The 17,312-nt window shown below is 32.5% G+C and overlaps 1 pseudogene; it reads right to left on the bottom strand.

Annotated features, from left to right (window-relative positions):
* Nucleotides 1-666: 666 nt before the first annotated feature.
* Nucleotides 667-3,545, bottom strand: LOC133200854 (uncharacterized; annotated as a pseudogene).
* Between the last annotated feature and the right edge of the window lie 13,767 nt (nt 3,546-17,312).

Genomic DNA, 17,312 nt, shown 5'->3' with positions numbered 1-17,312 from the left:
CCGGTCGGCAGGGGATGCTCACTCCTCCATGGCACCTGATCCCACCTCTGATGTTTGGAGGTCCGTGTTTGCTCTGCTCCTATTTTGTATTGTATAATGGACTTTTGAGCTTGAATACTGTTCGTTATCTCCATATATTTCATGGATAGATTTATGTTTTTTCTTATTGATACATTCTATTTATCATGTGTGAAATTAAAAGAAACGAAAGTCATATTGTTACCTGATTTATTGAAATAAATCATGACTTCACAAACTTAATTAACAAACAACAAATTTAATTAACAAATAACAAACAACAAAATTAATAAACAAACAACAAACTTAATTAAAAAACAACAAAATTAATTTACAAACAACAAACTTAATTAATAAAAACATGATAAGGATTTCTTTAGAGTTTCGTACATAGTGGATTGTCATAGGAACCCAAAAATCTTCACATTTCTTTTGAAATGATGAACAGTGACACATTTAAACACTACACTGAAAAAAAAAACTTTGAAATGAGTTCTGTACATTGAATAATATTCCTTAGATAAATCACTTATCTCAATTGAATCAAATAACAATTTAGGGAAATGGGATAGGGCAATTTTTTCTTTCTCACTCTGGTCAAAGAAAAGTTTTTAATTCATGAACTCGGGTTAAAATCATTTTTTTAAATTAAATATTATTACGGTAATGGTCTCTGCATATAAGTTCCATGACTTCCTGTATTCTCATCAATGTAGCAGTTTGTACGTTGTTTGATGTATGCCTGAGAGATTGTTGGTAGGAGTACAGAGCAGCTTGATGGTTCCCTGTAACCTGTTGACAGATCCCTAGAATCTGCCGGGATATGTCTCTGACATTTACAGGTACATACATTCCCTGATCGTGGTGGACCAGGTTCTGTAGGACATCTAGAGCTGATTGTGCTCTAAGTGGGTCTATATGTCTGTAACACAAGATCTCTAACATGTGTAACAGAACATAGAGTGGGATATATAACACAGGGTGTCCATACTGTTGTTCTGGCACTAATTCATTAATGTAACAGATTCTATTTTCAAGAAAAATATCCCATGCTACAGCATGTCTCATCTTTGTAGACCAGGATTGTCCCCATAAAGACTCACGAATCATGTACCTCTCTGCATCTATAGCTGAATGGTGGACATACATTGCGTATGGCTGTGCTAACTTGACCTTTGTCATCTCTATAACTGAGAGGGCTTCTTTATATCTGAGTATCTTGTAGTAAAACATTGCAATGTACAACATATCAGAAATACATGCAAACTTGGCTGCTAATTTCAGCATATAACTGGATATTTTGTTAGCCATATAAACCTGGTTGTTTACAACTGAGCTAGTATTTATCTTGAGCGGTGCAAAAACGGTTAAAAGGTTGTATGAAATAAAAGCAGTCTTCTGGAGTGCAGTGGCTGTAAACCTCCGTAACATGAGAACCTGGTACTGAGTCAGGGGTAAAGTTATCAACTTTTTTACCCCATTGAAGAACCTCATACATTGATGTAGGTTTTCTGTTGGTATATTACTACGATACAATTCATGAAGTAGATCTACTGCAAACAAAACCCTGGAGATCAGAATGTGTAAATCTGTATCAATAAATTCTCTGGGCTTTTGAAGGACACTTATAACACTAAATCTGAGAGATGGACTATGAAGCAGTGATACCAAACCCTTCTCATACAATTCATGAAGCCTAATGAATAAATTCTTTTGTGCTTCACCATGGATATTACTCAGAAACATGTTGTTTTCTGGAATAAAAAAGTTTGGACATACCCCCTCATACACCAATTTAAGGAGAAGTTTAAAACAGACCCAGAAACACTGAAGAAGATTTTTGGGACGCCATTGAGGCATTGTGTTTTGTTGAATCGCCCAGAAAACCGCTGTCTTCAAGTGATAGGAACACAGTAATTTTTCCTCATTGCATACTCCACTGTTTATGCAATCTTTTAAGAACAGTTTAAGCAGCCCATAGGTTAAGAATTGGCAATGGTTCATTGAGTAGACAAGTTTTTGTTCTGCTAAAGAGAATGAAATTCTCCATTCTTTGTCTGCGTGTTTTCCTAGTTTGTGTCCTATTGCTACAAAGTGGCATCCTTTTCTGACTATATCATCAATAATATACGACGGGGACCATGAGTGACATCTGTTTATCCATTTGGAGGCAGGAGGGAGCCAAAAATCACAGACAAAACATTGGGCTGTGTCATATTCTTTTCCCCAAAAAAAACACCACTACCACACGGACCATGTTCCGTAGACTTAGGCAAAGCGACTGAACATGTGATCTGTCTGTATTTTGAACTAGATATATAGAGTCTGTCATTTATTCTCATACATGCATTCTTTAAACTGTCCCTGTGTGTTGGTGTCAGTAATTCAAGTAAAGCAAATCCTGGTGGGCTTTCAGCACAATCACAGAGAATCAGTGTTTTTCTATTTAAGTCGTAATTCTGAATCTGGTTTAAGTCCCATATAACAGTGTGATCATTTGGCCAAATCATTAAGTCCAAATCTGATCCCTTTAGCCTGAATCCTTCTCTGACACTCCCACTAGTCATTATCCTGTCTTTTCCTCTTGTCAGTATCACTTCATTTCTCATCATTTCTCCGAGGTCCTTCAGCTCTCTCCTCATGATCACCTCCTGTGAGGACCCCAGTTTGTGACACAGTCGCACAAACAAAGACTCTGATATATGCTGTATACCCAAGTCCCTGGAAAAAAATGTTATATATATATATATATATATATATATATATATATATATATATATATATATATATATATATATATATATATATATATATATATATATATATATATATATATATATATATATATATATATATATACTCTGTTATTTAAAGAAACTTCACTTACTTTGTCAGGGAAGAAGGAAGAGTGAAAAGATGGAAAACGAGTCAATTGGTTGAATTTCAGATATTTTCTATTTTATAATGAGAACATACATGTATTAGATTTATACCGAACATATAACGCCGAAAGAACAAAATTTAATGAATGCTTAAGACTCCATGGATTTTCTGGGGGGAAAAAATACATATCCGGACTTTTTTCGTAATTTAATTTTGTCAGTGTCGAAATTTGCATTGGATTAAAAATTCTGAATGCTACAATTATAGAATGTAAAAGTATTTGACTATTATGATTTATTGATGATGAGATAATATTTTCAATTACAAAATTGCATATTGATTGATTCTTATTTCTTGTCACACGATATTTTAACTGCTTAGAAATTTTCCTGTTCTATACAACTTGGAGAAATTTAAAAGGCATTATAAACCTAGATGATTACATGTTTCGTTAAATTTTATATGTAGTCGGACTTTTTTCGTAATTTATGTTGTTTCTTGTCAGTGCCAAAATTTGTACGGGGTTAAAAATTCTTAATGCTACAATTATAGAATGTAAGCGTATCTAAAACATCAGAGACGAAATCAGGTGCCATGGAGGAGTAAACATACCCTGCCAACCACCCCCTTGTGCTCCTTGTCATGATCGGACAAACGGGCAAAATCCATAGACAATTTAGTGTGAAAATATTGGCCCAACAATTTGTATGAAAATTCAGTCAACATGAAATATGAAGATAACGAACAGTATTCAATCTCGAAAGTCCAATGAAACGATACAAATTTGGAGCAGAGCAAACACAGACCTCAAAATTTAGAGGTGGGATCAGGTGCCATGGAGGAGTGAGCATCCCCTGCTGACCGGTCACACCCGTCGTGCTCTCCTTGTCATGATCGGGAAACAAAAACCGGAAAATCCGTAGTTCAGTGTATAAATAATGGCCTAACAATCAGTATGAAAAACGTCAGTCAGCATTTGACTCAATGATAGAGCATGATGACTTAATGATAGATTGTATTTGTTGCCAAGGTCATTTTATCGACCATAGAATTTGCGAAACGTTGACTTTAAACGAGACTGTTGATATTCTTGTTAAATCAACTTATTTCATCAGCTTGCCTCGTTTTAGAAATTTTTCGTACGTAGAGCATGCTCTTGCGTATCGAATCAACTGACAGACATAAACTCCATATGCAGATGATAGTGATATTTGTATTGTATTATGTATTACTACATAAATAATTAAGAAAAAATGACGATACAAAAAGTCATCATGTTTATCATAAAGTTGTTAGCTTACCATTAACGTCTTTTTTCTATCAAAATATCCAAATGTGAAACACATGTGTCAAACTCTGTGGTGTCTTTTACTTCGGACCCAAAGGGATTTAGCGAATCAAAGTAGGAATGAAAATGAATATTGTTAATTGATAAAACTCGTCGATATCAACCATGATGTCAAAAAGCCTGGACTTTAATTTATCGTGGGGAATGATTGTAAAAATTCGTAAGTCGTAAGTTTTGATATTAAAGATTTTGGTAAAATTTTGTAAATTTTCTAAAAGTTCCTTGGAGTTTTTAAGTATTAGATCTGATTTACACTACTTCTCGAATATATTGTTGTATACTCCTGAAGTTTCTCCTTCACTGCCATTAATATTTTAGTTAGAAGTAAATAAAGAGGCTTGGGAGAACATTTATTGGAACCCGCTATGTATCATTGTAAAGATTTTTATGTAGTTTAGGAATCCAGTATAGGTATGGTAATTCAAATACACTTTGATTGTTGGGAAAATTAAAAATATTTAAAACTGACGAATGATTTTTGAAGAATTTCCCCCTTAGTAAGTGTAAGTGTAAGTATGAGTGTAAGTTGGATTTCAACTTGCAGAATTAGATGCAAGTTCCTCTAAAATACAACAAAAATAATGAGCCTTACAAAAAAGACTATTGTTGTACCTGCTTTGTCAGCTGGGACCAGTATATATTGGTCGTGTAATCCATCCAATTCGTTTTTCACTTATCAAATGACAGAAGGATTTCATTTCATTTCATATTCCTCCTCAGTCGCTTAACATCCATCAGATACTTTTAATCAAATTTGACAAAGTGTCAAGGTCTTCTTTTCATGTTTGGCCCATTATCTGGCATAATCTTCCACAGAATTCATAATATTTGTAAAACTATGACGCCAGTTAGAAAAATGAGATTCCCTAAATTTAGGCCCTTTTGATAGAAGGGATTTAAGGTCCTGTCCTCATTCTTAACTATATTTACATCACCAGTAATGGTGAGGTCAGCAGGACTATAGTTGTAGAGTGAAGAAAAACAAGAAGACGATGGAGGATTATGTTAAAGATTTCGATGTCTTGGCCCTGTAAAGTTTTCTTGTAATTAAAAAGTTTGGAAGCAATAGTCGATGTATATTTGTAAGAAATACAAGGTGTAGATTTCAACTTGAAATATGGTGGAAATTCAAGACTGCACCCTTTTGTGATTTAGAATATAACTAATATATACTACGTCAATTCCTTTGTTGGCAAATTGAAGTTTAAGAAACAAACGGGTTGCTTGAACAGTATTTGCTTCCGCAAAATGTGGCGGTTTAAAAAAACATATAATTTGCAATATCCATAAACATCTCAATAATTACACATTTGTTATTTGTGGAATATGGACAAATATTTGCTAGTCCATTTAAATTACAAATTAATGTACAGGTATTGTTTCTACTTACAGCCAAGAAAGGGTAGCCATGATCAAATATTTCCTGTAAATATAATGTTTCTATAAGTAGGAAATAAAAATCTCTTGAACAGTTTCAATTTGTAAATAGGAAAATCTAATTGTATATTGTATATGAACACAATAAATTTGTTTACAGTATTCTTATATAACACAGTACTAAGTCATAAAATGCAAATGGCGCAGTGGTTAGCGTGGACCACTTTGGACTCGGTAGCCCCGGGTTTGAGTCCGGTCGGTCGCTAAAACTCTGCATAATCATGATACATTATTTCACTCTAATGGTGCACCTTATCAACCCAAAGGTTAATTTGGGTACCTGGCACATGAGATGAGCTGGCTGGCGGATGTAAAAGGATTAGCGCCGTACAGGGGGTAAATTGTAAAAGTTGTAGGTGGCAATGTTCTTTACGAGTAAGACTATAAACCCTACTTCACCATTATATTTAAAGATGAATTAAACATGTATGACTCCCATATCAATGTAACACTTAGACATCCTACCTTATATTTAGTTCCAAACCATACTGCAGAACTTTATGATTCTTTTTTTTTTTTAATAAGAATGAGTTAAGAATGATCAGTTTGTTTATATTTTGTCCTATTTTATTCTAGAGGATTGCCATTGATGATGGGATTACAAAAATTACTTGGTATTTCTTGTGAATTGGGAGTTTTATGTTTTATTTAATATTTAAAAATAAAGATCTAAAAGTAGCATGTAGTATGCTATTTTTATGATTTTTATAATTATATAATTTTAAAATATCAAATTTCAAAGGAAGACGTCTCTTAAGGAAATCATCGATTTTCACTTCTTCATACTAAACTTTTTTTGTTCAAAAAAGATGCTTTGAAACGTTACTTCTTTAAAAAAAAACAAATTAGATTATGAAGTCATAATTAGCAATGGCGAGTACATGTACATATATATGGGCCTAAATGGTCACCTGGGTATTATGAATTTCTCAGACTGTGAGCACCGGTGGCCCTCCTGGAACTAATCTGGGTTTTGTTGACTCAAATGGTACCATTTGGTGAGGATTCTATAATCACTATCATAATAAAGATTACACTGCATAATGATTTTTAATAAATGGCCAACTCAGTCCCATTCCGGGTATGATCCCTGGTCCAACGAAGCGTCAGTCATATTTCCTTTGTAGAGAGCTTCATGTCACATCCCAATGACACGTTAAAAATGAAACCTTATTTCTTAAATGAATGCAATGTCTTTACTCCTGGATATCTGGTAGCCAAACTTGTTGTCATCATTATAAGTAAATATAGTCTCTACCAAAATTGTGAAATTCACAGCCCTTGAGTCAGGGTTCAGGCGTCAGTGTAGGCCGGGGATAAGGTGGTGATATTTATAAATAAAACATTACATATCTTTTGAAAAACCTTTTCTTCTAAGTTTTGTAAAGGACATTTAGTGGGCAAATTGATTAAATGATAACAATGAGTGCATAACCCTTTGCCTACAATCTACAATTCATGTCCTTTGGGCACAGTTTTCAGGCCCCAGGGGAGCCAGGAGGGCGTAATAGTAGATTTGATCACGTACCAACTTCATTTCATATCCAAATGAAGCTCTAAAAAATGATATTTTATTTCTTATACTTATATCTTTATTGTTATTTGGGTTACCAAAAAAAATTTCACTTTTTAAACTCCGTTATGAAAATGCAACTAACATACATGTACGACGGCATGTGACGTCACAGTCTAGACCCTACCATATGTCTCGTGCGGTTTGCTTTCCATATACACGAAAGTCTGATCACGTGACCAACTTCATGTTAAGGAAAATTGAATGCCAGTTGTGTTAGTATGCAAATGTTAATATTTTTTTAATAATTTTGGCCACACTTTTCAGGCTCAAGGGAGACAAAGACTATGAATTTCATAACTTTTGCTACACAATTACCCATAAAGGCTAAATATGCTACCGTAAATAAATATACCAAAATTAGTTACAGAAAAGAAGCTGAAAATATATATATTTTTTATGACAGACGGACTACACATGACGACGGACAAAACAGCAATAGTTAAGGACCCTCTCTACACTGCACCCTATTTTCAGGGTACTTTTGTGTAATTAGACTGACCCACCATTTGACATATAAGTAGAATAAATTGTAATATGAACTGTATCACATAATTTAAAATAAATCCAAGTATTCTAAACATTATATTAGACCAAGATAGAGTATTTGAAAACTTTATTTCATGCATTTTATCCATTTTAGTAAGTGAAGGCAATTTTTCTTTTCTATTACTTCAATGTCTTTGAAGATTTTTTCTGAATAAAAAAAGGCATGCTCCCTATATTAAAAATGAGTTAATTTCAAAATATCCTCCTTTATGTTATATAATTTTCTCAAAGTCCAAAAAACATTTTTCATCAGTGTGTAGAGGGTTCTTAAACAGGGAGATGTTAGAAATACAATGTATATAATAAAGGTATTAAGACTGTGTACTGACCAAAATGACAATGTGTTGGTCGATCTTTTTACATCCTTTTCCAAAACCAGTTTAAACATAATAAAAAATAAATAAAGTGAGAAATTTTAATTAAAAAAATAAATATCTAAAAAATAGAATTATGAATATGATTAGCAAATTTTCCAATTTTTAATATTTTTTATTTTAATTATGTGATTTATCCTTTTGAGAGAGAGAGAGAGAGAGAGAGAGAGAGAGAGATTACAGAGATCTCCAAGTAGTGATGATCCTTATCAATATGAAAGTCATGATAAAGTTATTCTACAGACTTGCGTACACCGATTTGTTTTTAAAATACAGAAATAAGTTTTAACTAGATACTCGTTGCAAGCAACGAGAGGTCTTCCGTCCGAATAACCATCCTTATATGTGATATTCTTTGCATGTAAACATTTACATTTATATATGCTCGTAGTAAAGACGTAAAGACATTAGCAAGGTTCCTGGTTATCATATAGAATTTTTCAAGAACTCTAGAGTAGTTTAAATTGTAATAAACAGGCTATATTCTGGATTGTTTAACTTACCAAGCCAATTAACCTTCTTTTTTAGATTTTGTCAAATCAGTGTTTTTGCAATTCTCAATGCATTTCCTTTGTAAAATGTTGATAAAAGGGACCTACATAATTTTTCACCATAATATTTCTCCAAACCCACTTATTTCATATAGTTTTTCTATTATATACATTATTGTATTTTCATTTCCTATGACTTCTAGATATTTAGCTGAAAATGGAAACAAGACAAGGGCACACCGGCACCGCGATCTATATTTTTGAGTTACTTCCCTTAAAAGCTATAATTACATATTATTCATAAGGGTCAAGAGAGTCACATTGGTCGATTGATTCTATCATGTAATTGACTGAATTGATAGAAAAACATTGTCAAAAAAATATTGGCATGGATTTATTTCAATTTTTATTCATAGTTACTAAATGCTGCTTCCTTCATACAACCTAGAAACTGATCTCAGTCGGTCGATCTACCTTTCAGCATAAGTGACATATTTGCCTTTCCAAGCATACTGAGCATAACTATGGTAAATGACGACCTGTTGGCTCTTTGTCTCCTGAATACAATGTACAACAAAGCCATTACTACTTTTCTTTCTTGCTGTATAGATGATTCTACCCGTTGAAGGAAGTACACGTGCTTTTTGTTTACCCCTGTAAACATACGCTTTATTGGTTTTCACCGCTTAGAGAATTCTACACGGGAGATCACTCTCAATCACTATTTCATAAGTGAAAAACCTCATGTAATTAACCTTTTCTCGCCGGAAAACTTTGACTTGCCATTGTCCTTAAAATATAACATGGGTCCTTCAAAAATGCGAGGATTTTTAAAGATTTCTTTAAAACAAATAAAAATAGCGCAGGATTCACACAGAAAAAAAACATCATTTATAAAGATGAAAACGTAATTTAAAGCTAAAAAATGAGAAAAAAAAATTCAGACATAATCGGGATTAAACCCGAAATGGTAGAATACCGTTGACGTTCGAGGATAGTGTGTAAGGTACCAGCCACCCGAGGAGCTCCGAGTGCCGACCTGCTCGTCGGAGTATACGGAGACAGCCGCCAACTTGGACCCGCTTCAAATTTTGAAATGCGAATATCTAGAGTTTGGATTTATCAATTTTTAAACAAATTATATATTAAGCCTTTTTGGGAATATCTCTATTAACCCTACTAATACCGAAGAAAGATATTAAAAAAGTTAGAAAATTCGACTTTTTAAAATTCGCATCCGGTAACGACCGGAAATACCGACGACGAACGAAAAGTCACTTCCCGGCTAAGATTTATCACGATCTATAATCCCTTAAAGTTTCACATTGATATCTTTTACCGTTCTTGAGATTATCCGCGGACAAAATGCCTTTTTAAATTCAGAAAATGGTCTGTCACTTAGCACCGGAGGTGATTTTCCAAAAAATCTCTCGGTTAAAATAATTTCAGTTTACAACACATTCTTACTGCAAATTTCATTAAATTCCATCCAGTAGTCTTCGAGAAATCGCGTGCACAAAATTAGATGGGCGGAAAAATAAGAAGAAGAAGAAACAGTAGAATCACTATAAGGTCTTCCGTGAATACGGAAGACCTTAAAAATGATGGTTGTCAAAAGATAAACCTAAATTAAAAACACTTATAGAAAAAGGCAAAAAATAGAAAAATACTTAACTTAACGTCCGTTCAACCATGGAAAAACCAAGATAAGTACAGGGAAGAAGACAGATGGAAAAAACACTGAAAATGTAAAAATAGAAACATCTTTTTTTTTTAACCAAATGGCTTTTTCATTTTCAGTGTTTGCTTGTGTTTATCAGTAAATTAACTATTTTATCACATTTATGAAAAAAAGTATACACCAAGATTATTCGAATTCGGGTGAGAAAGAAAGAAGCATTTGATGATGCATTAATGATAAAATAAAATAATCTAAGATATTATGCATCAAATTGTAAAATTTCAAATCATATGTACAAAATTTTAGCTTAAACTTTTGTTCAATCTCATTAAGTCATCACGGAATAATACATATTTGCATGGGTATATAACCCCAGTTCTGTGTAAGCTAAGTTACTCAGAAGTGTACCCTGTCTGTGATATTACATCTGTATACATCCACTGAAGAAATCACTTACAACTTACAAGAAAGTGAAGTTGCTATTGGATGAAAACACAGATCTCTCCGAAAAGGATACCAGGGAAGAAGCTAGTAAAATCATGTTGTCCATGGACAGGGCTTTGCTTCTAAAAAAAAATATAAACGGATTCTCAAAATACCAAAGAAATTAAATCATAGCAAACTGAGATATAAAAGTCGAGGTTTCGTCCCTTATGGACAAAGATAAAGTTTTACTTTTTACGCTTTACAAGTGAGCATAAATCGGATTTTGCTCAGTTACTGGAGACCAGAGAGGAATATTATCAGGACCATTCCCAGAAAGATGAATAACACACATATATTGTCCTTTTTAAACCTTTTTAAAAACATACTGATTTTTTTCTGTTTGTTATTGTTAATGATTCTCTCAGAGAGAAACAGAAATAAAAAAGAAGAAAACAAGATGTGTTTGTGAAATACTGATGCCCCTTATGGTGAAGGTTCAAGTTTCACAAATGCAAGTCAAATCCCATGGTCAAGTCATGAGATAAAAAAAATGTTGTTACCAAAACAAAAAAAAAGGGAATGTAACTGTAAAATATGAAAGCCCTAGCACCAACCGTTGAAAAGATATGGCTAACGTTAAAGTTTCTTTTAAAATGTAGGTCAAATGTCAAGGTCAAATGATCAAAATTAATGAAATCAAGGGAATATCCTGTCACAAGAAATACACATGTGAAATATAAATGCCCTAGCACCAACCATTCAAAAGTTAAGGACAAGTTTTGTTACATGAAATACATCGCAAGTATTGATAATTGAGATTTTATAAAACAGAAAACAAAGTTCTTCATGGTATCAGTAGATATTGTACTTTATACTTAAATGAGCATATTCGAAAATAATAAGAAGGGGAATATGTATATTGTAAATTCGCTATATAAACTTTAACAATTTTTTCAATCGGTTTAAACAAATTACGAATTGAAAGGAAGTAAATCTGCAGATCCCCAGTACTTGCTATGTCCAAGTTATGCTGTACTTTGAATATATACTGCGTATGATCATATTGTATATAATTAGTCATACTGTATATCCTGTAATAAGAAATGCAGACTTCTATTTCATACAGTTAATGAAATTGTGAAGACAATAAACAGCAACTAATCCCAAAATCCTACACACCAATATAAAATCCTACACACTAATATAAAATCCTACACACCAATATAAAATCCTACACACCAATATAAAATCCTACAAACCAATATAAAATCCTACAAACCAATATAAAATCCTACAAACCAATATAAAATCCTACAAACCAATAAAATCCTACACACCAATATAAAATCCTACACACCAATATAAAATCCTACACACCAATATAAAATCCTACACACCAATATAAAATCCTACAAACCAATATAAAATCCTACAAACCAATATAAAATCCTACAAACCTATATAAAATCCTACAAACCAATATAAAATCCTACAAACCCATATAAAATCCTACACATCAATATAAAATCCTACAAACCTATATAAAATCCTACAAACCAATATAAAATCCTACACACCAATATAAAATCCTACAAACCTATATAAAATCCTACAAACCTATATAAAATCCTACAAACCAATAAAATCCTACAAATCAATATAAAATCCTACAAACCAAAATAAAATCCTACAAACCAATATAAAATCCTACAAACCAATATAAAATTAAATGCAAGGCAAACACGAACCCGCGTAAATACAGAAAGTCTGATAACGTTATGAAGGTTGAACTTCACGGTTGCCCAATTACAACTGCGTTGGCCTTTATTTCTTGAACAGTTAGACTAAGTTACCTGCAGAAAAATAAATCTGAAATCGCCTACCAATTTACAGGAAAAAGTCAATCAATATTCAGCTCAATAACATGTTTAATTTGCAAACCATTGAAACCACATAGAAGTTGCGAAATGTAACTTTTTAATCGAGATCGTGGATGGCCCTGGATAATCAACTTATTTGTCAGAAGTCTCGGTTATGAAATTGATCGTACTCAGGCAGGACGTGTTTCTGCGTATCGAATCAAAAATGAAATATGAATATCAAAAACATGTGGTAGTTGTATCATTCTATATTAATACGGAATGTTGACGATAAACATTTCTGAGTGAAATGAGCTTACAGATGATGTTTTAATCTGCAACAAAGTCCTGGCATCATGTCCATGTTTAACTTGAGTCCGCCAAACTCTCTGCTTTATGAGAAACGTGATGACTTCAATTTTTCTATCGTCATTTTCCTTTATTTGTGTAGTAATATATTACAAACCAATATAAAATTGAATGCAAGGCAAACACGAACCCCATAAACACAGAAAGTCTGATAACGTTATAGAGGTTGAACTTCACGGTTGCCCAATTACAACTGTGTTGTCCCTTTTTTTCTTGAACAGTTAGACTAAGTAACCTGCAGAAAAATAAATCTGAAATCGCCTACCAATTTACATCACCTGCATATGGAGTTTACGTCTCCCATTTGATTCAATACGCAAGAGCATGCTCTAAGTATGAACAATTTCTAAAACGAGGTAAGTTGATGAAACAAGAATATCAACAGTCTTGTTGAAAGTCAACATTTCTATGGTCGATACAATGATCTTGTCAGCAAATAAATCTATCATTAAGTCAAATGTTGAATGACGTTTTTCATACTATTTATTAGGCCATTATTTATACACTGATTTGTCTACGGATTTTTCCGTTTGCCCGAACGTGACAGGAGCATACAACGGGTGTGACCAGTAAACAGGAGATGCTTATTCCTATATGGCACCTGACCCACCTGTGATGCTTTTAGAGGTCCGTGTTTGCTCAGCTCCTGATTTGTATTGTTTCAATAGACTTATGAAATTGATTACTGTTGCGTAATCGCCATATATCATTTTTGTATCAATTTAGTGATTCAAAAGAGGTTTGAGAGTGAGTATATGTTTGTCCCTGGATTGACTGTAAAATTTCTGTAATTTGTTGATAGACATAGTGTTTTGAACATCAAATAGTATCAAGCATTTTTTTTCAACTTATTTTTTAGTAAAGATAGTTAAAAAGCATCGGTAATTATGAAGCAGTTTTGTTGCACTCCTGACTGCAGTAAAGTTTAAAATTAAAACCATAGAACACAAAAATTCATAAAGTGTTGGCAAGATCAAGTGGTAATGAAATTGTGCAATACTTATAGTCCAATACTTCATAATTAAAACAGATGAAAGTATTTAAAATTCACATTTTATCTGGAATTATACCCTATTGTATGCCAAAAAACTAGCTTAAATGTATATTTAGAAGATAAATATATTTTAAAGCATATTTTCCTTTACAAGACAAACACAGTAACCCACCAGAAAAATTCTACTCATCATTTTTTCTTTATTTTTATTCTTATTGGATGATTTATAATTCTAACATATTTGTTGCACTCCTGACCATAAGCATCGGGGCCTTTAAAGTAGAATTGTGAAGTGAAAATTACATAAGAACTTGTTCTGTTGTTTCAGTGAAGTTGAGGAGGAATTACTTGAATTTAATGACAATGTTTTAGTGTGTTTATTTTTAACGTTCATTAAAAAAATCACAAAAAAGATAAAAACACATCTGAATTGATAAAATTGAAAAAGGAAGGATTTTAATAATAAAACTGTCAATAATTTAGCATTAAATTATACAAAAAGATCATTATTAATAAATTAATACTTCTAAGTATGAATAGAAGTCTTTTCGTCAAACAACTTGAATCTTAAAAAAAATGTGTTGCACTCCTGACCATAGAAATATGGATCTGAAGCACAGACAGATCCTGTAATTGATAAATCTATTTGGTAAAAATGTTCTTTGTGTCTTTATTTTCCAAAATGAAAATCAGAAAATCATATAATGATAACAGTTTTTTCATGCTTGGGAGCAAAACATCAAATGTTGCACTCCTGACATTTTTGGGTATGCACATATACTTGACTCTCATTAATGCTGCTTGTGATTTATATAACATTTTTAAGTTTTAAAATGTATATCAGTTATTATTTTACACTTCCAAAATTCTTTTTTGTCTTAATTTTCTATCAGAATTTTACAATTGATGTTTTTTTGGCAACACTACATTTTTTCTGTTGCACTCCTGACATGGTATAACATTTTTTTAAACATCAGCCATGACCACAACTTGATTAAACAAAAGTTATGACAGTCCACATTTAAAGCTCAATACTTTGAATATTATCAGGAAAGTCTTTATTTTCAACATGAAGCATTATTTTTTATTTCACAGATCTCCAAAAAATATTGAAATTTCAAAATGTCACAAAAAGGTGTTGCACTATGGCACGCCGATTGCTTCAAAATTATTTTCTGCACGACCTTAAACAAAAATTACACGAGTAAGTAAAAACTTACACAAAGTGAGGAAAATATACACGAAGTTATTGAAATTTACACAAACTATTGAAGAACTGCACAATCAACAAAATATTTACACGATATAGTGAGAAAATTACACAAACATAAAAACGAAAACTGCACGAGTGAGAATACAACATCGACATAATACGCAACGCATCCTCATTGCGCACATTTCATTAATATTCATTAGAAAACAGGTCAATGTGGCTTGGATGCTTGAAACATATTATAAATACAAAAGGAGGAGTAAAGTGTTAGCAATCTTTTTAAAAAAGATTCTTTTAAAATTCCGCTAGACTCTCAAGAATATGTACAACATATATTATACATTTAGATAAATTGACAGGCACACAATCTTAAACTTGTAGTATATGAATACTCCCGAATAAAAAACATTCTACAAAGAATACATGTATAGATAACGTAAAAAAAAAAGGGGGAGGTGCATATTACAGTTGTGTGTTTAATTGTTGGATTTTTTTAGTAGGTCATTCCTCTATATGGCAATTTCTTTTGAAAGTTTAAAACAACGACATATAGGCCTAAATTAAAATAAATAAAAACAACATGTGATATAATACAGGAGAGTTAACAACAAATCAAACTCTTCTCCTCCACCACCCACTGAGTGTACTTTTGGTAATAATCAAGGATGTGCATGCGTGACCTTTTCATATAGAGATCCCTCCCTGCTGATTCTGGAACGAAAGACACCTGTGCGCTAATCGATTTATAGCTATTTCACACACCAATAATAACTTTTGATTGAAGATTACTGGCAATTCATACAAAGATTTTGAAGCAATGTTGCGATCATCTGGGTTGTGGAATTTGACCGAAAACTTTTTGGAAGTCAACAGTAAAGAAAATCGCGAGCAAATAATTGCGCAACTGAAATTTTAATATTGAAACGCATATCTCACTTTTTGATATATGTATATAACAAAGTAGTACATGTAGTCTTAACTTTTGACCAACGTGTGATGCTTTCATAAAACTCCATGAAACTGTAGAAAAATTATACAGTCGTTTTACTTATGTGAATTAAAGCTTAATTTTATGTTCTTTTTAATGTACCGGCGGTAGTCTATTTTGAATAGTTAAAATGCATATAAAGGAGTGAAGAAAATTTAAAAATATAAAATACAGGCACGTAGTATCGGGGGGGGGGGGGGGGGGGGCAGCCAGTTTTTTTTTTTGACAACCTACCTGAAAAAAACCTTGACAATTAACAAAAAAGGTAAAGTGTCCAAACTCGAAAATCCTATTTCGGGGGGGGGGGGGGGCACCTTCCACTTTGTTTTCGAAACATTATAATACCAAATTACTTTGATTTAAACTATCCTACAACAAAGGGGGGGGGGAACCAGCTTTTCAGTGTAGGTTATGTTTGGAAAAAAGGGGTGCAGGCCCCTACTGATGCTACGTGCCTGAAAAATTTTCTAAGAATTTAAGGGTACATATAATAGTCTATCGAAATCAGGATTGCAATTTAACTGATTTGTAACGATATTGTAAGACCAAATTCAAGAAGATGTACAAGATGAACTAAATTAGCTGGGACTTGGCTACACATGCCTATTTATTTTCAATGCAGATTTTGACAATAATAAATTTGAACACGGTAATAAAACAAAAATTTCTTGAAGTTTATATTCATCATATGTTTTCTTATATTTATTCGTCGTCATGCTCGAAGTAAAAACAAGACCTGGTTGATGCCATTGATACACAGTCATGTACAATATTGCTATAAAGCAAACTTTTTAATTACTTGTACATATATACGTACAAAATTCATATTGCATAGATTAGGCTTTCTAACTCATAATCTGAATTTTCAAAAATGTTAGATATGCACATGAATAATCTTTTAAAAAGTGGAGCTTGTATCAAATATGTTCCTTGAATGTTATTGAAGATTATTTTCATTTTATAATTATACAGTCATGTTCTTTTTATAATGACTATATCTTTGGGTAAAAAAGTGTTATTACAAAAAAACAAGTGTTCGGATAATAATTAAAATTTTATGCATACAAATTCGAAATGTAAAGAAAATTTGTTATCTTGGAAAATCTTTG

The sequence above is a fragment of the Saccostrea echinata genome, unplaced genomic scaffold (assembly GCF_033153115.1).
Source record: "Saccostrea echinata isolate AGI-Se365-2 ecotype Australia unplaced genomic scaffold, CSIRO_AGI_Sech_v1 ptg000041l, whole genome shotgun sequence".
NCBI classification, from domain to species: domain Eukaryota; kingdom Metazoa; phylum Mollusca; class Bivalvia; order Ostreida; family Ostreidae; genus Saccostrea; species Saccostrea echinata.
The sequence above is the reverse complement of the archived record's forward strand: the minus strand, read 5'-3'. Positions and strand labels throughout refer to the sequence as shown.